Genomic DNA, 20,710 nt, shown 5'->3' with positions numbered 1-20,710 from the left:
AGTCAATTGCTATAGAACAGATGATGGTGACTGGGACTAGAGTTTAGTGGAAATCAAAATAAATGGACAGATTCTAGATATAGGCATGGAAATCAAGCAACAGATTCATCAGTTGAACTTGAGGATGGATTAGGTACTGGGATGGGGCTGGTAATGGAAAAAGAAGTGAAGCGATGCCCCGGTGTTCAGCCTGAGGACGTGCGTAAATGGAGAGGACTAAAATAGGAGCAAGTCTGAGAAAGGAAAATAACCTTTCTAATTGGGATATGTTCTGTTTGAGATTCCACTTCCAAATGGAAACGTCTGGTATGAAATTGGATCTATGAGCCTGCAGAGGTTGTTGGGACTAGAGCTATGGATTTGGGAATCACTGGAATCCCGATGGCATTTCAAGGCTCCAGAGCAGATGAAATCATCCATGGAGTATAGAGGTAAAAGAGAAGAGGTCAGAGGACAAAGCCCCGGGGTACTCAATATCAAGAGTTAGGACAAAACACCAAAAAAGCAGGCAGCAAAAGAGACTGAAAAGGAGTGTCCAGCGTGGTAGGAGAGAGACCAAGACAAAGTGTTTCACAAGTAGGAAGTATGAGGTTAAACGTGTCAAATGCTTTGAAAGATCATATAAGAACAAAGAAATGACCATGGCAAGGCCTATGTCACGTGTTGCAGAAAAAGCAGTTATTTTTCAACATTTACTTTAATGTGAGTGAAACACTGTTCCAGAATCAAGAGCACTCATATTCCAAAAAACCCCAAGACAACCCAAATTAACACGGACCTCTCTCTCTCTACTCCCAAGTTCAGTCTGAGAACCCTATCACTGACCTTGGGAATTTTGAAAATTAGAAATGAACCTGAGAATCTTATGTCCTCTTTATCCTCACTCTCTAATACACAGAAATGCACCAACGTCACATCAAAATTGTCGAAATAAGTACACTTAAAGCTCATTTAAGTGGGTTTGTGCTCTCTTCTGTGCTTTACACATCAGAAACAAGCATGTTTGTGCTTCCTGGGTCTAAGACAGCACTACCAGGCAAAATATATTATTTCTGCTGAAATCTATTCCAGAATGTATTCATAGAGTATTGGACAAAACATCCTATTTAAACAATATATAATATTACACATGCAAGATATTTCTCATGCTCTTATCTAGGAAGCCACTTTTTAAACAAGTGTTGTGAGACGCCAAAAATAAAACCAATTCATGATTGCTCTTATGCAATGATGGGCTGGAAACCTCTCAGGCTACTAAAAGTTGATTTGAATGGGGGAAAGAGGAGGTCAGAGGAAGACTTGTGTCTTTGTTTGGCGAGCTGGGGAGTGAACAGTTGTGTTTGTGCATGTGTGCATGCATGCCTGAGCCCAAACATTTGAAATGCAAAACTGAAGAATGATGTATCTCTACTCCAGCCAGCCCCAAAGTCTGCTAAGAAAAAAATTGCTGATGTGGAGGAGATGTTTTCTCAAGAGATGTTGTAAAAATACAAGGCACCATAAAGTTTGCTTCAGAATCTTAGTGACAAAGGGCATGCTAGAGCTGGGGTGTCAACTACAGCAGAACCTATGTATGCAGTCGAATATGTATATGCAGTGTAAGATGCCTTAGGTACTTTAATAGAGAAAAAAATAAAATCATTCTTATTCCTGTGAGATCTCATTTAAATGTATGCTCTCCAAGGAGCATAACCTAGTGTTATCACTGTGCAGACTGAAGGGGGCACAGCACTTTTTGGCATCTTGAGGTATTTGTAGTGTTGAGATGCACTGGAAGCCATGTGGTCACGGACGCACCTGTAGTACAGGTAATATCCTTCTTTGCAAGGTGTATGTCCTTAACAAGGAAGCTACAACCAAAGAATATGAGAGACAAGAGGACTATCCATAAATATACGTGAAACACTGTGGAGATGCTCAGGAATAACCAGAGAGAGGTAAGGAAGAAGAGCCAGAAGGGCTAAGATGCTCCAGTTAGCAGGTGGGGCTGTTAGCCAGGAAACATAGCCATTTACAGTGTGACCTTATTTGTACCTCAGGCTAATGAGGTCTGAGGACATTTGGACTCCACCAATAATAAAGCACATGTGTTTTTATAATACAATTCTATGTTTACTTTCTTCTTATTAACTGTATTAAGCTATTTACACAGTGGAATTGTACTTAAAGAGTTATTTAGTAAAGACATGCCACAGATAGTTTCACTAATGCTAATCACGCAAGTGCAGTGAAGCAAACTTATGTTTGAGAAAGTAACATGGGTGAGAACTTCCCATTCTTGTGACACTTTCCAGGCCAGTAGACTTGAAATTATGCCATTCCAAAATAATTCTGGGGTGGGAAGCTTCCTAGGATAATACAGCCCCATTTAAGTGAGAGTTATGAAGAGAAGCTGATGTGAGAAAGCTGTAATATTGCTGGCATAAAAATAGGTGTTGCCAGGGCGTGTGGCAGTTGACAGATGGGCTTGCGGAGGGAGGGCAAAGGGACATCCCTGGAAACCATGAGGAGGCCAGCCTGAAGCAGCAGGTGCTCGACTATAATGGGCGCCCAGGACCTCCAGGGCAGACAGGAGGGAGCAGCTTTAAGGAGGAGGGTGGCATGACACCTGGGAGTAAGTGTGGCTGCAGAAAGGAACCAACCAAGAGACAAAGTGAGCCCATGCAAGGCCACTGGGCTTGGTGGACACTCTCAATAAGCAAAATGTCAAATTCTAGATGTCTAATTCTAAAGATTGAACAGTATCACTGGTGAAAACCAGCAAGGTTCTTAAGTAATGTGAAGGAAAATTCAGTGGCTGCTGGGTCAGATGCCTGGATTAGGAAGCTTTAGATGAGATACTCATTCAGGACCTGCCACATCACTAGGATCTGCTGTCACTCAAACCCAACTAAACCAGTTGTACAAACCTGCACACCTGATCTCTTCTTTCTTTCTCCTCATTTCCCTTGTCTTCTCTGGCTTGAAAAATATATATACTCTGGAGGTATCTAGTATGCATGACACCAAAAGAGGTTTCTTTAGGAAAGATTTTACCAGTAAATATACAAGTAAATTTTTTTCTAAATAAAGTGGGTGGTAAATTGTACTACATAGCATTAGAAAAAGAGAAGAACAGGGCTTCCCTGGTGGCGCAGTGGTTGAGAGTCCGCCTGCCGGTGCAGGGGACACGGGTTCGTGCCCCGGTCCGGGAAGATCCCACATACCGTGGAGCGGCTTGGCCCGTGAGCCGTGGCCACTGAGCCTGCGCTCCGCAACGGGAGAGGCCACAGCGGTGAGAGGCCCGCGTACCACCAAAAAAAAAAAAAAAAAGAGAAGAACAGGTTCTTAAAACCTTTTTGGGAAAAACTAAACTTACTGAAAATGGAAATTAAGGATAACACAAGATGGAAAACCATATACTTCATCTATATACTTGTTATTCATTCAACCAGCATTACCTGGCACCTACTACTGTTTCTTTGTTGGGAAAACAAAGATGAAAAGGATCTGCTCCCTGCCTCAAGTTTTCTAAGAAAGAAATATTATACAAATAAAGATTTAAATGCTCTCTTTTAAGGTTGCCATGTGAAAGACAAATCAAATTATGCTTATTTCTATAGGATATCATTTGAATATATGTTAACTATAAAATAAGGAACTCAAGTCATTTAAAAAGAAATGCTCTAGTTTCTTTTACTCAAAATTTATCCATATTTTAAACTTATAATCCTAAATGTTACTTTCAGGAGAACAAGGCCCTGAAATGGTACCAGTCTGGATAAAGGTTAAACCCTTATGATGAACAAATAATGACTGAAGACAAACCAAGACAGGCTCCTCACAGTGTAATCTCTCTGCAGCTGAGTGGAAGATCTGACCTCCAAAGAATCCTTTAAACCCAGATTCATTGAGGCAGCCCTACCAAAGATGGATACCAACCTGACTTTTCAGACTCAAGCTATTCAAGACAGGACTCCAAAGCAGGCTGCAGCATGCTCTGAGAAAGAAACTGCTCCTAAGTATTATCCAGGAATAACTGATGCCCCTACAGCCTGGCTCTGGCTCCCATCACCATGGTGATTTGCTGAGTCACACCTTCAGCAGGCCTTATAGGGTACACTGTTAGATGCATGGGGAGGCCATGATAGTACTGAGAGACATAAAGCTGAAGAAAAGACTGAAAACTTTAACCACAAAGAAGCCTGCAAAACCAAAAAGCCCAAAAGTTAGACATCTGGTTCGAGGTATTTTGTAAGATAGTGTGTAATATATCAGGGAAAGTTACTAGTTCCTGATTGTCAATATTCAATATTAGTCTTGATATAAAGAATCTAAAATAAAATTAGATAAAATTTGTTTTTATGTATTATATTCTAAGAAAATAAGTACTGAATTTCACCCACGGTATAATGCAAAAATCATGGTGAACTCAAACCAGTTTGCGTATTTGGTAACAAATTCTAAATCAGCTAAGTTAATTTTGATTTTCAGTCACAGAGTAGGTTTAACTTTTCTGAATACTAACCAAGCTTTTTATTTATTTAAAAATTGAAATGGAATTCCATGTAAAGAAATTATATAAAATTACTGTCCCCAAATATACTGAATTCTACCAAATATTTAAAGAAGAAATAAAACCATGAATGTAATAAAATCTTTTCCAGGAAATAGAAAAGAGTACTTCCCAGCTCATTTTATGAGGCCAGCATTATCCCAATACCAAACTCAGACAAAGATCTATCCAAAATAGAAACTACAGACCATTATTTCCCATGGACAGAGATGCAGAGAATCCTCAACAGATTATGATCAAATCAGATCCAGCAAATTAAAAAAAAAAAAGGATGAAACAGCACATAACCAAGTGAGATTCATTATAGGAATTCAAGACTTGTTCATTATTTGAAAATGTCAACGTAATTTGCCATATTAACTAAATAAGGAAAATCATATTTCTTAATGGTACTGGAGTGGTGAGAACAGGATTCTATGCATTTGTAAAAACCCATAAAACTGTACACCAGAAAGAGTGACTTTTACTGTTTGCAAATTGAAAAACAAAATCTACAAAACAAAACCAACCAGGGTTTGGGGGGAATCAGGATGGAATACAGACTGTAGTAAATCAACCTAACTGTATTACAGATGTATAACACAAACTCACTGAAGGGGTGGAGAAGAAAGAAATTGACCTAAAAGACTGTGAAAAACAAGTGTTTGTCTATATCTTGGAAGGCTAATAACAAAAAGAAATGCACACAAACATTACACTCCATTTATTAAATTTGTTTCACAGAGTAGTAAAGTTTAGCAATTCTGACACTCTTACATATATGTTAAAGTTGAAAAAATGAGAAAATTATATTATACATGATAGGAACCAGGTTTCTCACTGTCAAAGAAAGAAGTTTCAAATAACCTTACAAATAACCAAGATGGGAATGTTGGAATGAACCCTGTAGTGCTGGATCAGAGTCAAGCAGACCCATGTGAATTCATGTTTATTTTGCTATATATATATAGATATATAGAAGACATAGGAATAATATAAATTCACATGTTTACAAAGATAGTATATATACCTATATTTCCTGGATCTGTCTGCTAAGAGGGCTTAGGAGAAATACAACCCAATAGTGATATGCACACTTAGCACCCAGACCTTGGTTTCTAAATAGCTTTCTCCAGTGAAAATGGCTGATACTATGGTTGAGGCAGGGGACACACAAGGTGATTCTGGAGCATCTTGTACTGTCAGAAAGTAAGAAAAAGTATAAAAAAGGGGGGAAAAAGTATAGTATATGTCAAAAGGATATAGGAGGCAAACCGAAAGAGCTTATAATGCCTAAAATGAACAATTTGAGCAAAAATAAATAAATAAAAGTATTGGACTATATTACCCAAAGAATATAATAAATATCCATGGGCCCATATGAATATAATTAAGAGGTTGAATAAATAAGTAAATGAGGGGGAATGGGTTAATCTTCTTACAAAAGAATTCCAATTAATAAATGTAGAAAAGATGAGGGTAATAAAAAATCCCCATTAGAACAACAGTAGTAATAATTGCAACAGGCAAGATCCACTGATAAATACTAAATTAGTGAGCAAAACTTAGGAGAAACTTGATATTTGCATAGCCTCTAGATACTGCCCCTCAACTAGTTGTTAATTATTGTGGTGTCTTAACTGTGTCTACCAATTTTTTAATACTCTTCCCTCCCAGAAGTAGAGCTTAATTCCCTTTCCCTTGAGTGGGGGCTGAACTATTTGCTTCTGACAAATAGAGTAGGAGAAGGGAAAAAGAGTAACTTTGCAGTGGAGAAATATGGCAGACACCATCTTAACTAAGTTATCAAGGTTAATATCACCAGTAATACGTAATAGTGATATCATGCACACCCTGATATAAAGCAATGAAAAGGGCAAATCATTTCTGTGATATTTTTCCCCAAAATGTGTAACTTCAGTCTAATCAAAAGAAAATCTCAGACAAGCCCTAATTGAGAAACATGCTACAGGATACTTGATCACTATTCAGAAAGGTCAAGGTTATGAAAGACAAGGAAACATTGAGAAATTTAAGAGACTAAGGAGATATGACTACTACAGGCAATATGGTATCCTGTATTGGATTCAATAATAGAATAAAGAATATTAATGGAAAAACTAGGGAAACCTGAATAAAGTCTAGTTTAGTTAATACTATTGTACCAATGCTGACTTCTTAGTCTTGATAAATGTACCATGGTGAGCACCAGGGGAAGCTGAGCAAAAGGGATATACAAACTCTGTACTATCTTTATTCTTTTGTAAATCTAAAATTATTTCAAAACAAAAAGTTTTAAAAGCATTACATATTAATTTAATTTCATCAGACATGCTGCTTAAAAATCAGTATGCTTTTGTTTTCCGAGAATTTCCAAGAAGTTGAACAGGTTCTTGGCTGTTATGAGAGTGGCAACATGTGAGTGTAACACTAGCCTGAGAACCTGAAGCCTTTGGTCCAAATTCCAGCCCCACCAACAAGCATGGTCCCCAGGCAACTGGGGACCTCCAGCACCCAATCCTTAGTCCTTAAGGTAAAGAGTTTCCTAATCCTTAAAGTAAGGAGTTTTGGACAATATGACTCCTTACAGACCTATCATAAAAAAAAAAAAAGAAAAGAAAAGAGAAAGGTGGAGGGGAGAGAACTTATATTTCTAAGAAAATATAAAAGTTAAAGTATATTTTTCAATGTAAAATATATACCAAAAATACAAATGTCAATAAATTAAATAATTATTGGAGATGTTAGGAGCATAGCAAAGACCATCTGACTGTGTTGGTGAGCTAGATGAAATTGCAAAGAGCACTGATACGGGAGGGAAATGAACCTACCTCTATTGGTCACCAACCAGAAAGAAAAGATACATCAAAGCCAGTAGCTCCAAATAAGAGGTACTGTCAGTCCTGGCTGTGAAGGAGTGGTCAGGCCCATCATCAACTGCAAGTGCAACACCAAGGGCATTGTTGCATGAAGAAGCATGTTAGGGCACCTAATCAGCTGGTTGAGAGTAATGACTACTCCTTCAGACACACACTGAATTGCTTAATTCTAACTTTTAAGTTAAATCATAAATCCATTCATTCAAGCATCAGAGCGCTCTATATTAAATGAATACCAAAAATAACCAGGAAAGAGTTTAGTATAATTGTCTTCAATACTGTTTGCAGCCTTTTTATAATATTTAGTCTCTTTTTCTCATTTAAGCAATTATCAGGGCTGCTATGGCTCCACAATAAGGTCTTAGAAGAGGAAGATTCTTTGCCTTCTGGTTCCTGAAAGCAAGCCTATTAAGAATGACATAGGAAGAATAGCAAGCACTCATTTTCTAAATTTCAGGGCCTTTTTCTGTAAAGGTCAAAGGGTACTATAAAATGTGTCAGGGAGCCACACATGCAGATATTCACATTTCATGTAGAAATCCTTTTGGATTGTGAGTCTCTAAGTGGGTCTCTGTGAGAGGCAAGTATTCAGAATGTTACTCTTTTCCCAAGAGAGAGCAGCTTTTGATTGTGGAACATGTTACATTAATGAAGCTTTGTTGGCAGCTGGTGAGTGAAGCTTCTGGGTAGCATAATGCATTTTTCCTAATACTGTGTTAAGAAGAGCCAAGCCTGAGCCATGTTCCAATTACTTGGGAAAGAAACCAAAAGAGTACAAGCAAATACTATTTTTTTGGTACTTATATATTTTGATACCGTTTCAAACTTATGGAAAAGTTACAAAAAGAAAACAAAAAGCTGCCATATATCCTTTATGTAGAGATATATAATATATATAATTTGTGAGGAGATAATTTGAGACTACATATATCCTGATCTTCATCAAACTTTCATCCGTTAGTATTAGAATCCATTGATGATTCTTGCTCAAATCAATTATTACATGACTGTTGTAAAATGGTAATTTTTCTAACTAAATCACTCCTTCAACATTTATTAGTTGGCATTCTACTCTGAGGAAGAGCCTATCTTCATCTTTTATTTATTTATTCATTTATTTATGTCAGTGTTGACTCATGAGTTATTTCATTCAATGGTTTGTAACTCATTGTCATTATTTACTTTGATGGTAAAATTGTCAAGTGTAGGCCCTTGAAAGAGCATTTCAGGCACATTAGGTAAGTTTTCCAAAGTTTGCTTTAGAAGCAAATGGTCACTTTGCCTTCAAAACATTTTGAGGCCAAAAAAATTGTGTCCTCTTGTTTGAACAGAAACACTAACAAATCTTTTCCTTGCTTAGGAACTCCTGTCTAGACACATTACTCTTTCACAGCACAAAATCTCTGTTTTGCTCCCTATCCAGGGCTGCAGTTAATTACATGAAGAGACAGATGCCGAGCAGCCTAAGGCTTTCTCTGCCACCGCGGCGAGGCTGAGCTCCACTCAACAAGCAGGTAGTGAGTGAAGACAAATGCTGTTTGACAAGGCAGCATATCCCAGCACCCAGGGACAGAAACCAGACAGGCCACTCTGTGTTCCCAAGCAAAGACAGAGAAATATCAAGCAGATTGTTTCTGACAGAAATCATATCACAGCCGCACTTCTAGACAAAGTCCGTGTGAATGAAATGATACACTTTCTGTTTCCCATCCTCCCCTTTAACAAAAAGCGAGTATGTCAAAAGTACATTGGAGGTGACAGCTCAATGCAAGGTGGTTAGCAAGATTTTATAAGCTTGGTTTCCCTTTGGAGATATTAAAGAATCAGCAACAGTTCATCGATTTGGATACTGTAGGTATTCCTCTTGATTCTAATGAATTTCCAGGTTCCTAAATACTACAGCTTAAGTACTCTATGTTCACTGAATGTTGTGTCAAAATAGAAAATTAAAGTCATGAGCAGTCTTTATTTCACAAGGAGAAATAGAATAAATTAGACTTCCCCAAAATTTATTAAGCAAAGATTAGCAGGAAAAATACTTTCTCAAATGTAAGTCCATGCTAGAATATAGGCAGAAGTTACTTTTAGAGGTCACCTAATGACTTATTCTTAGTCATTAATGGATACAGAATTGGCATACAAATAAAAATTTCTCCTCAAATAGTATCATTTGGAAGGGAATGATATTCTATTCAATACAGAAATATTCAATAGTTATGCCAATGCTTTACTCATTAGTTGTTAATGAACGTGAATTTTAATGATTCTTGTCAAAGCATAACTAAATTATTTTAATATACTTGTTTTTAACATTTTTGTTTTTCGTTTGGTTCATTGAGGGTACTTAAATGTTATGTCACAGAGACAATAAATCAAACAAATAGGTAAGTTCTAACCAACTGCTGTTTTCAGAAGTCAAAAAAGAACCCAAATACAACCTGCTGTGAGCCCAACTGTTGGATGGAAGACCAACAACAATGATTATTCCCAAAGGAGAAGAGGGAGGGGCACCAAACAGATATTCAGGGGACCAGAAAGAACCAGAATAAGCTTTATACAGAGAAGATCAACAGTTCACTTTAGGGGAAGTAGAAGAAACTGGCTCTCAAATTATGTCACAATTTCTATTGCTTTAAATAATCTTTCAATTATTCCTTTAATCTTCTTATGCACTGTGTCCACTTTGTGTGTGTGTGTGTGTGTGTGTGTGAGAGAGAGAGAGAGAGAGAGAGAGAGAGAGAGAGAGAGATGCATATAGAGGAGACCTCTATGAAATGGGGTTGTCAGGACAGCCTTGCAGGAGGAAATGATACCATGGCTGACATCTAAGCAAAGACCTTAAGGATAAGTAAGAGTTAGTGGGGCAAAGAGAAAAAATTTTAGTGTAAGGAAATGTCATAGGCAAAGCCTGGATGAACAAGCATAACGTGTCAGACAATGAGAGAAGTGAAGTGTAGAGTGAAAAAAAGTATATCTGGAAAGACAAGGAGGACGGATCATGGGACTTTTACAGCCTAGGCTAAGCAGTGCGATACCAGTCAAGGATGTTAAACAGAGGAAGGACAGGATAAGATTTGTATTTTAGAAAGAACAACAGTGTGTAAAATGTGTTAAAACTGAAAGGAAGGTAACCAATTTGAAGGCAAGAGAAATTTTCAAGAAGTTGAGAGGTTTACAGTGTCTTAGAAATTAACTCTGTTGGGAGTGAGGAGATAGTATGAATGATGGGTAGGTTTCTGCTTGGACAACTGGTGGCTGGTGATGCTATTCATTGAGAGAAGGAGTTTCTGGGCGAATGATGATAAGTTTTGGAATTGCTGAGATGGGGTTCTGGTAAAATTCAAAAAGAGGTATCCAACTACCTATCACAGAAGAAATTTTTGTCCTAAATTATTTACGAAGAGATATATGAGAACCACTCTTGTAAATGTTGAGGGAAACAACGCAGTTTGTGTGTGTGTGTGTTTATGTGCCCAAATGGAACCAAAGTTTGCTGCAATGATTATACTGTCAAATAGTATACAAATCCCTCTCAATTGTCGGACCATTTATGTTCAATATACAGAATGTTAAATTTCTTTCCAGTATGAGAAGCTAATCTAGAATGCCTAAACCAAAGGACTAACTTGTTGTCCTTCACATTTCACTGGAATGCAGTATTTAAGGCCTGGCCAGGGGATGATATGCTATAATAGTTAAGAATACAGTTAAGGTCGGTCTTCCCAGGTTCACATCTCATGTTACCTCTAAAGAGCAAAGTAATCATGGGAAGACTTTTCTCTGTGCCTCAGTGCAGTTTCCTATCTATAAAATGGAAGACAATACCTACCTCACTGAGATTTAAAACAGATAATATATCTAAGCACTAGAAGAACACTTTAGTAGGAATTGAACATATGTTTGCCACTATTTTATAACAGCTGTTAGCATATCTGGATAGATGGATGGATGGATATTCGGTTCCCCCTGAACCCATCATGCAGAAATTAAGAATATTAAAACATATATAGTGAACTGACATATCTCCTGGTGCCATATAGCATATTTTATATTCTCTTCAAAATAATTAAAAATTCAAAACGTTGACTTGTTGACTTGCTATATCTATTACATACACACCTATATGTGTATATATATACAGTAAGTCCCCTACATATGAACCTTCATGGTGCAAACTTTCAAAGATGCGAACGTGCGTTCGCATGTCCAGTCACATGAGTTAGTTCACGTGTCTGGCGTACATTGTCACGTGCGTGCATTCTGTACAGGTGGTTGTGCTTTTGTGTACTTTACTGTACAGTACTGATAAAGTACAGTAGTACAGTATCTTTATTTCAAGCCCAGGATGTCTAGAAGCAAGTGTAAAAGCAGCAGTGATGTAGCTGGTACGGTACTACCCAGACATCACTGGATTGTTTTTTTCAAGAGGGTAGATAGAACTGAATCCAGCAAGGAACCAGAACCTGTGCCATCAACATCAGGTATGAGTGAAATTCCAGCTTGCCCTCCGTCTCCTATTGCTGACCATCCTTCAGCTCTACCATCTCTCACCTCCTCTCCCTCCATCAGTCAGTAACTCTTCTTGCCTGTTCACTCGATGCCAGCCCCTGTATGCCAGCTGTTGTACTGGACTACTGTACTTTTCAAGGTACTGTACTGTAAGGTTAAAAATGTTTTCTTTATTTTTTGTGCTTGTTTATATATTACTTGTGTGAAAAGTACTATAAACCTATTACAGTACAGTACTCTATAGCTGATTGTGTTAGTTGGGTACCTAGGCTAACTTTGTTGGACTTATGAACAAAACTGGACTTACAAACATGCTCTCGAAATGGAACTCATTCATACGTAGGGGACTTACTGTATAAAAATCTTTATTTAGTCAATCAAACAACAAACTAAAAACATGGTGTTGATCCTCTACAATGACAAATTCTTTGTTAGAGATAGTCTCCTTTCTTATCTCCATCAAGTGGTCCATCAAACCTGCACCCATCCCTGTTTCTTGTTGTTAGTCCACCCCCAGAAATGGTGACTTCCTCACACCACCTGGATTGCATGGTCAGCCACAACACAACCCCATTAGAGCCCAGACCTTCTGTGTTGCTTGCTAGCCCACTCCGCTTTCCCAGTTCTTTTCCTGGGTCCTGGGGCACAGCTGCAATAAAACACAGAACTCTACCAGCCTGTCACACCACATATTCACACAGTCCAACTTCAAGGGAGCTCTTGCTGCTCTAAGCAATATTTTTAGTCACTCAGTTCATTTCAGTTCAGCCCAATTTAACAAAAATATACTATACTATACTATGCTATGGTATAAAAATATACTATATGCAGAACACTTTGCTAGGCAATAAGGGATAAAAAAACAAGACTAACCCCATTCTCAGAGAACTTACAATCTATCAGGGGAGCAAAATGCATGTGGCAAATGCCTCAAGGGCAGGATGGGGGAAATGGTATAGGATTTCAGATTTTTTCTTCTCTCCTTCATATCATCCCCTCAGTCTTTACCCTCAGCCAATGACCACAACTTATAGCTCACTGAGATTATGGCTACTTGATATAAACCTCTACAGAAACACGTTTCACCATCTCCATACATTTCTAGCTTCTCATACTCATTAACTCTTCCCTCCATTCTCTGCATTTTTTACTTTGATCTATCTCCTGTTACTGATAAGGGACCTTCTTCCCATATTTGTGTCCTCCTTGGCCAATATCTTCAACTTTTTCTTCTCTGCCATCCAATATGCAGATAGCTCCTCTTCCTAAAAGAAAGACTGCTCAGTCTTTATTTTGAATTTGACCCATGCCACTGCCAAACCTTTCTGTGTTCCAGTTCAACTCTACATCTACAAACCTTTTTCCACCCACACTCTCAAAACTCTCTCAGGCATCACCAATGTCTTCGTTCTCGATCAGGTCAACAGCTTTTCCCCTAGTCTCCTTCTCTTCGATGTTTCTATAACCATAGATAGATAGTATCATTCAATTCTTCTCAAAACTCTCTATGCAGCTTACTTGATGATACCACACAAGGGCGGGATCTCTTTTTAATTCTCCAACCAGTACCTGCTGGTTTGTTTGCTTGCTTACTTGTTTGATAATTCCCTTTCCTCCTAATTGTGAATTGCCTCCAAGGGTTAGTTCTAAGCCCCCAGTCTTCCCTTTCTATAGATTCCCATATAGGACACGTATATTCTCATGGCTCATCTCTGGGCTGATAACTCCCAAATTCCTATGCTCAGGCTCTTTCTCTCACAAGCACCAGCCCTTGTGTCCACAACAATCTAATGAACAGAGCAGAGGCTCTGGGATCAAACTACCTCAATCCAGCTTCCTGCTCTGTCACTTTCTAGCAGTGTGTGTAACTGGAAATGTTTAATCTCTCCATTCCTCAGTTTCTTCATCTTTAAACTGAAAGGAATTATAATGCTACCTCATAAGGTGGTAATAATTTAATGAGATTATCCATAAAACACAGTACTTTGGCTGGGTCATAGTATGGGCTCCATAAGTATTAGCTCTAACAATGCTATCAATAATAAAGTAATAAAACTCCAAGTTTAAAATTTCATGATTATAAATAAAAACTAAATAATCAAATTAAAAAAAATAAACCCTTCATGATAGAGCAAACAACAACCCCTCTAAGACTGTTGTCTTCTAAAATTCTTCTAATAATTTAAATTCAAAAACTTAGCTTTAACTTTGATCAACACTATTCTCCCATACTTACATCTAGAAACCACAGTCTATTTTCTTATAAATGATTCTCCTCTCTGCTCTGTAGTGCTCATTGTTACTCCTACCATCCCACCAAGACCTTCATCTCCCCATCCATCCTGAAGATCACAACACAGACAGACTCCATAGGAGGGTAGAATGGTGCTGGGATAGACATCTTGCTTTATAACCAACTTGTTAGGTAAGTCTCTTAACTTTTCTAGGCCTTAGCTTCCTCGTGAGTAACTCAAGGAGGCTGGATTCTATTTTCTTTAAACAGGTTCTAAAATTCAATAATCCTTGAAATTATGAAGACTGTTGTCACTCTGTTTTAAAATATATGTACCATGTAGACAGGAAGAATAAAACAGAAGTCTACATTATTAAAGAGCTCAGATGTGAGACAAGAAAAAGAGTTTCTAAGAAACTGGAGAAAAGGTAATGTTTCATCTCAGTGACACTGAGGGATTAAGCAGGACCTCTGATAGTGACATTTATAACCCATTTACAAGGAACTTGGTTCTAAAGTAAAGCAGGCTTGAAAACAATATTTTCTTGAAATGGGACCATTAAAAATTGCTGAGTAAGGATTCCTAATATTCACCTGAAAGCAAAATAACTGGTTCCTCAGTCTCAACAGGCTGAAGGGTGGTGAAACAATCCATAAATGAGACATTAGAATCTGTATTTCAGAGGCAGAACAATGTAGTTATGGAAGGGGCTGGCAGATGAGAGTTTGGGAAATGTCACTGGAGAGGAGGAGAGGAAAGAACTGAGAGGCTGGGGCTGAATGGGTCCTTTGTGCCCTCCTTCAAGTTACCTGGGATTATTAGCAGGGAGAAACTGTGATCAAAGTGCCAAAAGGGGACTTAACTTCATGTCACTACACAGTAACAAAGTAGGAGTAGAGGGCAGTCCTGTTTCTACAATTGGCACATCCCTCTACAAAACTGGGATTTTAATAAGACAGTGAAGGAGTTATCTGGAATCAGCAGTGAAAACACAGAGTGCAGAGGGCACTGATCGCCATCTCCCTTCCTCAGAGGGATGAGCAGACCTCCTTTAAGAAAGTTAAAAGCAAAGCAAGTCTCCAGGGCATGACTGGATTCATTGGAGAGAAGGAAGTAGAAGGAACATTCAGGGAAAAGGGAGAGGGGAATTTGTTGACCAAGAGTTGGGAATTCCAAAAAGCAAAACATAAGCTTTGAAAAGGAAGAATGGAAGGGGAGCTTGTGACAAGGAGGAAGTGCAGAGAATGAAAGGGATGAAAGGTCTGAGAGAGAAGCTCCTAGTAGCTTATATTATAAGCTTATATATAAAAGAAATGGAGTTGGTGGTAGGGTGGATTTAGTCCTAAAAGAGGGAGGGTATTGGAAGCCTCTTATAATTCACCAAGAGATGAAAGAGAGGGAAGGAGCAAGCAGGTATGGATGAGTCAGGAGCTCCAGTATGGGTTTGGTTAAAGGAGCTGTTGTAGGGATTTCAAATGCTTCTTTTTATTTGTTGTTATATCTCTCAAGTGTGACAGTTTCTTGGGACCAGATATTCTACCTTTTTTTCTCTTGTATCAGACATAGCACTTCTCTCTACCCACAAAAGACATCAAACCAAACTGCCAGTTTAACAAAGACAATGGTTTTAGATTCAAGAAGACTGGGATACTTGCAAGTGGAAAACAGGTTACACTGAAATGATCATGAACTATATTGCCTGTCCCTGTAGGCAACACTAATTGAGCATGTTTTTAACTGGCCAGAGGAAGGGAACATTTTCACATAAGTAAAAATAAATAAAATAAAATATATAACAATTCAAATTTCATACTTAATGTAAATGTTTTAAATGGAGAATTTTCAGTGATGGACTAAAATGGATCACAATGAAAAAGGGACCATTAACACATGAGTGCTCAAAGCACAGGAGTGGAAAAAGCAAAGGTGGAAATGTCAAAAGTAATTATTTCCCTATTTAGGATATATACAAATAAAAAGACTGCTACTGAAATAGTGTTAGATTTTAGAAGATAAAATCCACGTCCAATAACAAGACTATATAACAAGACTTTAGTTTATTTCAGGATACATTATCACCTTGAAGGAAAAATGCTTTATACAAAAGAATTACAAGTCCAAATAAATCAGATATTCACCTTTATCCTGCAAAAAAGATTTATTATTATTTTGTAAATAAGTAAGAACAGTTTAAGGTATAGTGGCTCATATCCAAGTTATTTAGTTCCTTCTGTAAATTTATAAATTTTTTGATAACCATAAAAGGTCTGTTCCAGGAATCAATGACATCAAAGATGCATTCGTTTTTTATTGCTACATAACAAATTATCACAAATTTAATAGCTTAAAGCAGCACTAATACATATGATCTCCTAGATTCCATGGGTGGGGAGCCCAGGTGTGGCCTGGCTGGGTCTTCTTTTGGGATCTCACTAGAATACAACCAAGATGTTGGCTGGGCTGTTTTCATCCACAGGCTCAACTGGGGTAGAATCCACTTCCAAGCTCCCTCAACCTGTTGGCAGAATTCATTTTCTTGCAGCTGCTTAAGGTCCTTCCAGATGCCACCTACACTTCCTTGCTGCATGACCCTCTCTATAGCCATCGACATTATAGCAGTTTGCCTTTAGAAACCTAGTAGGAAACTTTTTCACTTAAGTCTGCTAAGATGGAGTCTCATGTAATGTTATGTAAAAAGAGAGTGACATCTAATCATTTTTTGCCATATTCTGTTATTCAGAAGGAAGTCCTAGGTTTTGCCCACTCTGAAGGAGAGGGCATTCAACAGAGCATGATTCACAGAGGACCACTTCATGGTGTGTCCCTCACAAAAGATAAACTGACCTAACCAATTTTGTTGTGAAAAATATATATTTTTAAAAGTCAGCAGTTTAAAAAAAAAAAGTCAGCAGTTTAATTAATTAATTAATTAATTAATTTAATTTTTTGGCTGTGTTGGGTCTTTGTTGCTACACGTGTGCTTCCTCTAGTTGTGGCAAGCGGGGGCTACTCTTTGTTGTGGTGCACAGGCTTCTCATTGCGGTGGCTTCTCTTATCGCAGAGCATGGGCCCTAGAGCGCATGGGCTTCAGTAGTTGCATTGTACAGCCTTCAGTAGTTGCAGCACAAAGGCTTCAGTAGTTGAGGCTCGCAGGCTCTAGAGAGCAGGCTCAGTAGTTGTGGTGCACTGGCTCAGTTGCTCCGTGGCATGTGTGATCTTCCCAGACCAGGGATTGAATCCATGTCCCCTGCATTGGCAGGCGGATTCTTAACAACTGCACCAGCAGGGAAGTCCCGTGAAAAACATTTGTAATGAAAAATATTTTTAAGTGTTTTTTATTTTATTAGCTATAAATATTTTTATCTCAACGAATTCTCAAAACCAATCTATAATAATTTAATACTATAAATTTTTTTAAGGTATGAGTATTTACATAACCAGGTAGTTCCTTAGAACACTCTAACCCAAAGCTACTGTTCTGAATATAACTTTTTTTGTTTGTTCAACCATTCACCTTTATTAACCATTCATTTTTGTATACAATAATTTCATCAGTAAATAATGTTAGTCATTTTCCTTTTTATTTTACTTTTTGAGTTTATTTTTTTTATACAGCAGGTTCTTATTACTTATCAATTTTATACATATCACTGTACACATGTCAATCTCAATTTCCTAACTCCTCCCCCCACCCCCCCACCCCCCACCTCTGCTTTACCCCCTTGGCATCCATATGTTTGTTCTATACATCTGTGTCTCTATTTCTGCTTTGCAAACCAGTTCATCTGTATTATTTTTCTGGATTCCACATATATTTATTAATATACAATATTTGTTTTTCTCTTTCTGACTTACTTCACTCTGTATGACAGTCTCTAGGTTCATCCACATCTCTACAAATGACCCAATTTCCTTGCATTTTAGGGCTGAGTAATATTCCATTGTATATACGTACCACATCTTCTTTAGCCATTCGCCTGTCGATGGGCATTTAGGTTACTTCCATGACCTGGCTATTGTAAATAGTGCTGCAGCAAACACTGGGGTACATGACTCTTTTTGAATTATGGTTTTCTCTGGGTATATTCCCAGTAGTGGGATTGCTGGGTCATGTGGTAATTCTATTTTTAGTTTTTTAAGGAACCTCCATACTGTTCTCCATAGTGGCTGTACCAATTTACATTCCCACCAAGAGTGCAAGAGGGTTCCCTTTTCTCCACACCCACTTCAGCATCTGTTGTTTGTAGATTTTTTGATGATGCCCATTCTAAATGGTGTGAGGTGATACTTCATGGTAGTTTTGATTTGCATTTCGCTAATAATTAATGATGTTGAGCAGCTTTTCATGTGCCTCTTGGTCATCTGTATGTATTCTTTGGAGAAATGTCTATTTAGGTCTTCTGCCCATTTTTTTTTTTAATTTAATTATTTTATTTATTTTTAATTTTTTTTTGGCTGTGGTGGGTCTTCGCTTCTGTGCGAGGGCTTTCTCTAGTTACGGCAAGTGGGGGCCACTTTTCATCACATTGCGCAGGCCTCTCACTATCGCGGCCTCTCTTGTTGCAGAGCACAGGCTCCAGACGTGCAGGCTCAGTAGTTGTGGCTCATGGGCCTAGTTGCTCCGTGGCATGTGGGATTTTCCCAGACCAGGGCTCGAACCTGTGTCCCCTGCATTGGCAGGCAGATTCTCAAGTACTGCACCACGAGGGAAGCCCTTCTGCCCATTTTTTGATTGGGTTGTTTTATTAATATTGAGCTGCATGAGCTGTTTATATATTTGGAGATTAATTCTTTGTCTGTTGATTCATTTGCAAATATTTTCTCCCATTCTGAGGGTTGTCTTTTTGCCTTGTTTGTAGCTTCCTTTGCTGTGCAAAAGCTTTTAAGTTTCATTAGGTCCCGTTTGTTTATTTTTGTTTTTATTTCCATTACTCTAGGAGGTGGGTCGAAAAACATCTTGCTGTGATTTATGTCAGAGTGTTCTTCCTATGTTTTCCTCTAAGAGTTTTATAGTGTCTGGTCTTACATTTAGGTCTTTAATCCATTTTGAGTTTATTTTTGTGTTTGGTGTTAGGGAGTGTTCTAATTTCAGTCTTTTACATGTAGCTGTCCAGTTTTCCCAGCACCACCTATTGAAGAGACTGTCTTTTCTCCATTGTATACACTTGCCTCCTTTGTCATAGATTAGTTGACCATAGGTCTGTGGGTTTATCTCTGGGCTTTCTATTTTATTCCATTGGTCTATATTTCTGTTTTTGTGCCAGTACCATATTGTCTTGATTACTGTAGCTTTGTAGTATAGTCTGAAGTCAGGGATCCTGATTCCTCCAGCTTGGTTCTTTTCCCTCAAGATTGCTTCAGCTATTCAGGTCCTTTTTGTCTCCATACAAATTTTAAGATTTTTTTGTTCTAGTTCTGTAAAAAATGCCATTGGCAATTTGATAGGGATTGCATTGAATCTGTAGACCACTATGTGTAGTATACTCATTTTCACAATATTGATTCTTCCAGTCCAAGAACATGGTATATCTCTCCATCTGTTTGTGTCATCTTTGATTTCTTTCATCAGTGTCTTATAGTTTTCTGCGTACAGGTCTTTTACCTCCTTACGTAGGTTTATTCCTAGGTATTAAAATAAACAATCTAACCTTACACCCAAAGGAACTAGAGAAAGAAGAACAAACAAAACCCAAAGTTAGTAGAAGGAAAGAAATCATAAAGATCAGAGCAGACATAAATGAAATAGAACCAAGAAAACAATAGGAAAGATCAATAAAACTAAAAGCTGGTTCTTTGAGAAGATAAACAAAATTGAGAAAACTTTACCCAGAATCATCAAGAAAAAGAGAGAGAGGACTCAAATCAATAAAATTAGAAATGAAAAAGGAGAGGTTATAGTGGACACTGCAGAAACACAAAGTATCATAAGAGACTACTTCAAGCAACTGTATGCCAATAAAATGGACAACCTAGAAGAAACGGACAAATTCGTAGACAGGTATAACCTTCCAAGACTGAAACAGGAAGAAATAGAAAATATGAACAGATGAATCACAAGTAATGAAATTGAAACAGTGATTAAAAATCTCCCAACAAACAAAAGTCCAGGACCCGATGGCTTCACAGGTGAATTCTATCAAACATTTAGAGAAGAGCTAACACCTATCCTTCTCAAACGCTTCCAAAAAATTGCAGAGGAAGGAACACTCCAAAAATAATTCTACAAGGCCACCATCACCATGATACCAAAACCAGACAGAGATACTACAAAAAAAGAAAACTACAGGCCAATATCACTGATAAATATAAATGCAAAAATCCTCAACAATATACTAGGAAACAGAATTCAACAACACATTTAAATGTTCATACATCATGATCAAGTGGGATTTATCCCAGGGATGCAAGGATTCTTCAATATATGCAAATCAATCAATGTGATACACCATTTTAACAAATTGAAGAATAAAAACCATATGATCATCTCAATAGATGTAGAAAAAGCTTTCGACAAAATTCAACACCAATTTATGATAAAAACTCACCAGAAAGTG

General features: G+C 37.8%; 1 protein-coding gene across 1 annotated transcript in view; it reads right to left on the bottom strand.

Moving 5' to 3' along the window:
- Positions 1–20,710, bottom strand: part of DCDC1 (doublecortin domain containing 1) — a gene marked incomplete at its 3' end in the record, with an annotated part of 460,818 nt that overhangs the window by 96,113 nt on the left and 343,995 nt on the right.

This window comes from Mesoplodon mirus (genome assembly GCF_964341445.2).
Source record: "Mesoplodon mirus genome assembly, chromosome: 7".
In the NCBI taxonomy this organism is placed as follows: domain Eukaryota; kingdom Metazoa; phylum Chordata; class Mammalia; order Artiodactyla; family Ziphiidae; genus Mesoplodon; species Mesoplodon mirus.
Note: the sequence above shows the minus strand (reverse complement) of the source record. Positions and strands in the feature narration are given on the sequence as shown.